The following is a 6,984-nucleotide window of genomic DNA, read 5'->3' as shown; positions in this document are numbered from 1 at the left end:
AGGACAATGCTGGCTCCTTCTGTGCAATATGGTATGGAGTGAATTGATTATTAATTACCTCTATTCTTAAAGTTTTAGACATCCTTATCAAGAATATGGAATGAGTATACACCATTTTGTGAAAGTCAATCTCTTCATTTCTTCCCTAGATATGGGGATAGCATAAGATCAAATGGAAGCTTGTTTAAGAGTTCTATCTAGACATTTTACATAGCAAGCGTATGTGGAAATTCTATTATTTTTTATTATTATTTCATTGAAAAGTTATTCAAAAGTCTAGGCTGAAACAATAATCATTTACCATATCACATGGTTTCTAAAGGTGTAGGAACTGGGCACTGTTGAGTGGGTAGTTGTGACTCGAATTGCTCTTTTACATCTGCAGTGCATATCTTGACCCAGGCTGAAGTCATTTGCAGGGTTCAATGGAGTAGGTTAACTCCCTGTAATTATCTGAGGGGCTCGGACTCAGACTTATACCAGGAAGATTTTTTTTTCCCATAAGGCTGCCTGAGTGTTCTCAATCTATCAAAGCTGGCTTCTCCCCGATCTTTCAGAAAAAGAAAATTGGAACCTACTATGTTCTTGATGAGCTCACTCATCTCTACTTTTATCACTTATCACTTCTACCATGTTCTTTCTGCTGTTCCCCCACCCCACTCTGCTACAACTTGGGAAGGAACCAGACTACACCAGTGCATGATTATCAAGAGGGAGCACACATTGGGGAACAATTCAGATCCGTTCATCACAGCGATGAGGGGTAAATTCAGTGTGAGTAGCTGACAGACAAGACAGACATTTTCTTCTCTTCTTCATACTCCTTGTCTTCTACCTTCTAACTTTTGAGACAAACAAACATGGCAGTTACAACCTAAAACCTTCACACTCACATAAATGACATAAATGTGCCTGTGGTGATATTTTGCTTGTGCTCTAACAAATAAAGCTTGCCTGGAAGATCAGAGGGTAGAGCTAGCCATTAGTTAACCATAGAGGTCTGGAAGTCTGTATAGACAGGAGACAGGAAGTGATGTGGCTGGGCAGAAAGAGTACTATAAGCTGGGTGGAGACAAGAGCTCAGCCCTTTTTTGGTAGGAGGATTTGGAGAGGTAAGAAGTGACTTTGGCTGCTCCTTAACTTCTCTGACCTTTCAGCATTTATATTGATATCTGACTCCAGGATTTATATATTGTTAAGACCAATTAGAATTCACACTACATCTGGCACCCCATGTTGGGTGCCATTTGCAAATGGAGGCTTTTCTGTCCCTCCTGGTCCTGTAGCCGCTTTTAAAACAATCACTCAGAGGCTTAATATTAATTACAAACTGTTTGGCCTATTGCTCAGGCTTCTACTAACTAGCTCTTACAACTTAAATTAACCCATTTCTATTAATCTATGTTTGCCATGTGTCTCATGGCTTTACCTGTGTTCTAATACATCTTACTCCTCTGGGTATAGGGGGGTGGCTGTTGTCTGCCCTGACTCTGCCCTTCTTCTCCCTGTATCTCTGCTTGGATTTACCACTTGACTCTATCCTGCCTTGCTATACGCCACAGAAATTTCTTTATTAACCAATGGTAATGAAACATATTCACAGCATACAGAGGGGTTATCACACAGCATATGCCAATAGACTAACAGAGCCAGTTGCTTGCAATTTAGCACATTAAATTTTCTAACGACTCCACCTAGAGCCTAGAAGGGACTCACATGGAAGCAAATACCATTTATTATTTAACTGAAGAAGATGCCAGGCTGAGTGTCTTTGTTAACAATGATGGTTTTTGTGACTCTTCTGTCACTTATTTAGCCATCACCATGGCGTCTGAACACTGCTTAGTATCTTCAAGTTTATTATGACACAATAAAGATTTCCCATCACTTGAGCAAGGATTCTCAGCTCATCTGCATATCACAGGCTAATAGTAGGCAATGAATAAAAACATAATGGAATGAAAGAGTCTTACAGAAGCTTTCCCACTTGTATTTTCCAGTTGTGTCTGTCAAGATGGTCTTTTCAAGTATTTTTTTGTGACTCATGAGCAGTCAGTATCGTAAACATCCCAGTTCTTATTTGTTTGTTTGTTTGTTTATTTAAGGCGTCTTTCAGGCATGGCATCCATCATCCAGTAACTCATCAAAATGACAAACACAGAGGGAAACAGGAGAAGCACTCGCTATATGTTCTCTAGGCCTTTTAAGAAACATAGAGTTGTTCCTTTGGCCATGTACGTGAGGATCTACAAGAAGGGTGATATTGTAGACATCAAGGGAATAGTCACTCTTCAAAAGGGAATGCCCCATAAGTGTTAACATGGCAAAACCTGAGGAGTCTACAATGTCACCCAGGATGCTGTGGGCATCATTGTAAACACACAGGTTAAGGGCAAGATTCTTACCAAGAGAATTAATGTGGGGATTGAGCACATCAGCGCTCCAGGAGCCAAGATGGCTTCCTGAAGTGGGTGAAGGAGAACAACCAGAAGAAAAAGGAAGCCAAAGAGAAGGGCACTGGAGTTCAGCTGAAGTGCCAGCCTGCTCCACGCAGAGAAGCATACTTTGTGAGACCTAACAGGAAGGAGCCTGGGCTGCTGGAGCTCATTCCACAGGAATTCATGGACAAAAAAAAAAAAAAAAAATGATACCTGAGATCTAGCCCTGGACTTTGAACTTGCGCTTCTGCAAGGTCTCAGCCGGCCTTGGTACACACTAAAGTAGCGGAGGTGCCGCCCTTCAAAGTATACTTGATCTGCTTATTTTCTTTTCTTTCTTTTTTCAGTGCTGGTGAGCTGGAGATGAAATGCCAGGCAAGGGCAAGGGCTCCAACACCCTACTGAATCTTTTTTACTTCTTGTTTTGCTGTAGGGACTCACTGTGTTGTCCAGGCTGTCCATGAACTCAGACATGTAGCCCAGACAGGTCTAGAATTTGTGATCCTCCTGCCTTAGCCTCACTAGAAGCTTCAATGACAGGCCCACACCACCAGGCTGGGCTTGAGTTATACTTTTTAGGTTTAGCAGAACCCTGTTCTCTACATGTGCCTTGGCCGTGTCCTTTGGAGATGAATTTCCCCATTGTTTGGGGATATGTCTGTACTGGGATATGTCATAAAGTGCATCTCCGGTATGAAGTTGTCTGTCTCACATCTGCAGAGTCATAGGCCAGTGTGTCCTCTGGGCACCCTTGCCAGGCTGCCTCCTGTTCTGTGGGAAGAAATAATCTACAGGCTGGGACTGTAACTCTGAGCCAGCGAGCCCCTGCAATCCTCCTGTATTTTTCTTGAGTGGAAATCGTAAGGCAGCTTTGGATAAACAGCTTTCTCCCTTTTAGAAAGTTGTGTATTTATCACAGTACAGCCAATCAATGGATTGCAAAAGGTTTATAATTTTTCTGACTCCCATGGGGCAATCAAAGGCTAAATTTTAAAGGATTTGTAAATGTCAACTTATAATACAAACTAGGTTGGCCCCAGGGCCTGAGATCAGCAACATAATTCACCGTGCTTACAAATGATATCAGTCAGTCTAGATTGCTAACTGTAAGCCACCGATAATTAGAGAAGAAAATGAATTATGCTCAGGCCTTTCTTTTCTTGCCTTGTGTCTGAACTGTCGTGACATATGGATTCCCCATCAGCCCTCAAATCACACAGAAGGCCTCCCTAGCAGGCCGTCTTGAAATCAATAGGCAGCCAGGCTTTCAGATGACACGCAGAATGACTATAGACTTTTTAAGGGGGAGAGCAAATGGCTTCACTAAATGAATCCTCTATGTCATCCAGGCGGATGCAAGCACGTCTGTGAGCTTTAATAGAAAAGATCAAAATATTGCATTCCTGCTAGGTAACGCACACATTTGAGAAGCCATTCTTCTTCAAGGGATTAGTTTTGGCTTTGTTGTTCCATTTCAGCCAATCCCCTTCCTTTGTGCTCAGAAAGGCGCCATTGTGCGCTGCAGCCTCTGCAGATAGAGTCCTGCATTCCTTTGTCCATCTCATGCTCCCCGCCCCCCACCCCCGTCTACACCCCTTTTCCATCTCTCACTCTTCTCCCTTCACTAATGTAGTTTCCAAATCTGCACTTTTGTTTTCTTCTGACCGACAGGAGATACGTCCACTTTTAGATCATGCAAATAAGAAGGGGTGAATGGCATGTGGCTTCTGGGCACTCTGCCTCCCACTGCCAGGCTGTGCCATCTAGGGAATGCAGAAGACTTCAGGTGTCAAAAGCTGCCACTGAACCTCTGGTCTAAAGTGTAATGATTCTGACAACTTCAACACAGCAAAGAAGCACTGTTTATCCACAGTAGCCAGAAAGAGACAGTACATTGACTTTTAAAATACTGGATTAGTTTTAGATTGTGTTGAGACAGACATAAATATAAGTAAATCTAATTTTGGAAGAGTCAATAAAGGTTGAAGAGATGAAGAGACAGAGATGTAGAAATGAAATATGTATCAAACTTGTGCTTCTAGATTGATGACTATGTCAGCTGACATGTTAGAAACTCTGTGTGTGTGTGTGTGTGTGTGTGTGTGTGTGTGTGTCCTGTGAAAACTGGCCTTTCTGCCAAAAGGTATAAAGAACTATCAACCCTCAAGTCTCTGAACAGCTGGCCCTGATCTAGACCTGGCATTTTGGGCAAGAGTCTGTTAGAGATTTTAAATCCAGTCAAGACACAGGGCAGGTAGGTGGGGCACCAGAGGAGTTGAGCTGGAAGAAAATTACACTTGAAGATATAAATTATCTCACCTTGTTTTAAAAATTCTTGGAAACTAGTATGTTCTAGAATGTTTTCTGGGATAACCAAGCTATAAGAAAACAAGGTGTGCCTGTCGTTTCAAAATGCTTTGCAATGACTCATCTTTTAGAAAAACTGGTCATAGCTGCTCGAGAAGAGTGGGGGTGAGAGAGAGAGAGTAGCCTTTCTAAAGCTCTAGCACAGTGGTTCTCAACCTTCCTAATGCTGTGACCCTTTAATACAGTTCCTCATGCTGTGGAGACCCCCAACCACAAAATTATTTTCTTTGCTACTTTATAATAGCAATTTTGAAACTGTTATGAATTGTACTGTAAATATCTGATATACAGGATATCTGATATGCAACCTTTCTAAAAGGGTCGTTTGACCCCAACGGGGTAAAGACTCATAGGTTGAGAACAGCTGCAGCAAGTCTGATCAAGTTTAATGGGCAAAAGCTCTTGCATGAGTAGCTGCATGCCTTGCAGCCTGGTGCAATCAGAGTGGTCCAGGAAAGCAGCCTGGTGCAATCAGAGTGGTCCAGGGAAGCAGCCTGGTGTAAACAGAGTGGGCCAGGGAAGCAGCCTGGTGCAATCAGAGTGGTCCAGGGAAGCAGCCTGGTGTAAACAGTGTGGGCCAGGGAAGCAGTCTCATGCAGACTAGTCCAAGGAAGTGGTCTGATGCCAACAGAGTGGTTCTCTGTACTTGTTGCTCTGGGCCTTCACCACACAGTCTCTGGCACTCCACATTCAAGGCCAAGGCTGAACTCTTCCTTCCTATCCATACACACCTTTTAAAATCTCCTTCCTTCTTCAGAGACCAACCTGGTGTTTATTATAATTGGAGAGACGGTATAAAGACCATGAATTGTCTTTGAGCACCCCCAAACACTTTCCCAAAAGTAATAGAGGCTTTATTATGTTGTACTGTGTTAATGCAAAGCTGATACAGTTTAAAAATAATTTACTGAGGGTTACTGATTAGTAAATTTTCTTTCTTAAGTTAATAGTTTCTTGCTTATCTGCTGGGCTTTTGCCATAATACCACAAATCTCTCTAAATTCAATACTACTGTATTCCTTTAGCTAACCTCGTTTATCTGTAGAATTACAAAATGAGGCAGCAATCTCTGCCATGATGTTCTGTGGATATTGGTGTTTCTCAAAGCAATCTTCTTGTTCTTCGGGCCTTCTGTGATGAAAATATGGAAATAGCTTCTGGCTCCTTTTGGAAAAAAATCAATGAAAATATCAAAATGAGGTATGATGCCAAATAAGTGCAATAATCAGAGCAAAGCTAATGGCAAAAAATACCATGAGGTGGCAAAAATGAAGTTCTATGCCTGTCCAGGTCACTACCACAGAGAGTGGACTGATTCTTAACAGAAGTGAAGATAATGTTGAATTTATTGTACGCTCCATTAGGCTTTCTGAAATGACATCCAATTAACAGTGTGTGTTAACTCTGCCCTTCATCTTGACTTCAACACACACACACACACACACACACACACACACACACACACACACTCCAAACCACACAAAAACTGTTCTGAGATACTATTCTTAAGATTTATAGGGATTAGGATCTAAACACAAAGATAGTTTAGAAATCATTGCAAAGAAGGAGGCCTCACTCCCTGCTTTATGCTAGCAATGCCAGAAGAGAGGAGGCCACTGGGAAGAGAACTAGGCATTGTGGTGAGTACTGGGGATGTTGGGCAAGGATGCACACAGAAGCAAGATCATCTCCAGTTGGATCGTCAGACACCCAGTGCACCAGTGACTTTTCTCACTGCAGAGATGAGATAACTCACCGGAAGTAGTTTAAGGAAGAAGGGTTCATTCTGGCCCACAGATGAATGGGGCTCACCATGGCAGGCAGGAAGGGGATGGGTGGAAACAAAGAGCCAACTTCTTATGGGACTGGACCATAAAACCTCAAGGTCCATCCCCAGTGACCCACTTCTGTTAGTAAGGCCCTGCCATCTAAATATTCAAATACCTTCCCAAACAGTGCCACCAGCAGGGTACCAAGCGTTTGAACTAATGAGCCAGTGGTGGACATTTCATATTCGAGCCACAATACCCATAGCTGACCTAATTTTAGTCTATGGGAGGAACTCAATTGAGTCAAAGGCTCAATTGTCTCAGGCCTGTTTGCAGAGTTGGCCACACAAAAAGATTGGAGAAGGCACTTGTATTTGAGAATATAGATTCCCCAATGAAATATGATTCCT

The 6,984-nt window shown here is 42.5% G+C and overlaps 1 pseudogene; it reads left to right on the top strand.

Moving 5' to 3' along the window:
* Positions 1 to 2,124: 2,124 nt before the first annotated feature.
* On the top strand, positions 2,125 to 2,648 carry LOC131923668 (large ribosomal subunit protein eL21-like; annotated as a pseudogene).
* Positions 2,649 to 6,984: the final 4,336 nt, after the last annotated feature.

This window comes from Peromyscus eremicus, chromosome 13 (assembly GCF_949786415.1).
Source record: "Peromyscus eremicus chromosome 13, PerEre_H2_v1, whole genome shotgun sequence".
Lineage (NCBI taxonomy): Eukaryota > Metazoa > Chordata > Mammalia > Rodentia > Cricetidae > Peromyscus > Peromyscus eremicus.
Note: the sequence above shows the minus strand (reverse complement) of the source record. Positions and strands in the feature narration are given on the sequence as shown.